This window comes from Plodia interpunctella, chromosome 4 (genome assembly GCF_027563975.2).
Source record: "Plodia interpunctella isolate USDA-ARS_2022_Savannah chromosome 4, ilPloInte3.2, whole genome shotgun sequence".
Classification (NCBI taxonomy): Eukaryota; Metazoa; Arthropoda; class Insecta; order Lepidoptera; family Pyralidae; genus Plodia; species Plodia interpunctella.
This window is the reverse complement of record NC_071297.1, coordinates 6,147,643-6,148,952: the sequence shown is the minus strand read 5'-3', so window position 1 is coordinate 6,148,952 and position 1,310 is coordinate 6,147,643.

Genomic DNA, 1,310 nt, shown 5'->3' with positions numbered 1-1,310 from the left:
TCCGACTGGCTACGATTACGGCCGCTACGTCTCCTTGCTACGAGCTACGCGCTGCATCCTCCACGGCCCGCGCAGTCGCAGCGCTTTTATCAAAATCCTTCCGAATGGCCAAGTTAAAATAAAACGCTATTTAAAGTATTTTTAAATATTGTTTTTAATAGTATTTGTTGACCGCCGATGTTACCTTTCGTTCATCATTTTTATACAATTTCATAGAAAAAGTAACATTTCAAAATATTTTCAATAAACGTTTTAATCTTATCATGTAACATGGTTATGCTAACAAATAAACCTTCAAAAATTAAATAAAAATAATAAATTAAACTTTTTCTGTTTTATAGTACCTACCTACCTTGCTTGTGCCAATTTATTTTATGTCCTAGCTATACCGTGTAAACAAACTATAGGCCAACACAACATGAACAATGTTGCTAGTATTTTCAGAAAATTATTTTTCTTACTTTACTTATGTAAAGTTTTGTCAGACGACCTAAAAAACAAACGTAACGTAACAAATGCTTATTTGAAGAACATGGACGTTTTCACTTAAAATTTTATTATAAAAATGTGGTGATAATATCAGAACGTATAAATTAATATTGGAACTGCTGACATTCTTAAATGATCCGAGAAATGATAAAGTTTCTTATTTATTAGTATTTATTTAAATATAGTTATTTTTTTCAATCAAGCATCAATAATAATCCATATCCGTAACTTATAATATTATAAATTGTAAAAGTCCGTCTCTGCCACTGATCTCTACGCACGGGGGCGTTAATTTGTTGTTGTACTTTTGCTTGTGATGGAAAAAAATAGTAGATTTTTAACCAAGTGTCAAAATAATCAATTCCCATGCGAGGTATTTAAATAGATGCCCGAACCTAGTGATTCTACTTTTGAATTCGATTATAAGTACCTAGTTAAAGAAAGTAGAAAAATTGTTTTTATAAAATATCTATTGAAATTAAACCGAGGTCTTAAATTTAGATACAACTAAAATAAAATAATAAGGCCTATATAATACATCAATGCAGGCTAACTGGTTTATGATTATGTCTTCCCTTCCATATTTTTTTAAATTCACAATGGCAGCTGTTTAGAAACGTAGGTACCTACAAGGCGACAGCATTTCTTTTTTTTTTAATTATATTTCAGAGGATAACGAGGTCCAACACAATAAACAATGAATTCTATTTTTAAAATTTAGGTACGTCCCGTCTTCATCGAAGCCCGCCCTTTATCAAAAATACAATAAAAAGCATTTCTTTTTTTCACGATGAGTTTCTAAGCAACCAGTTTGACTGAAT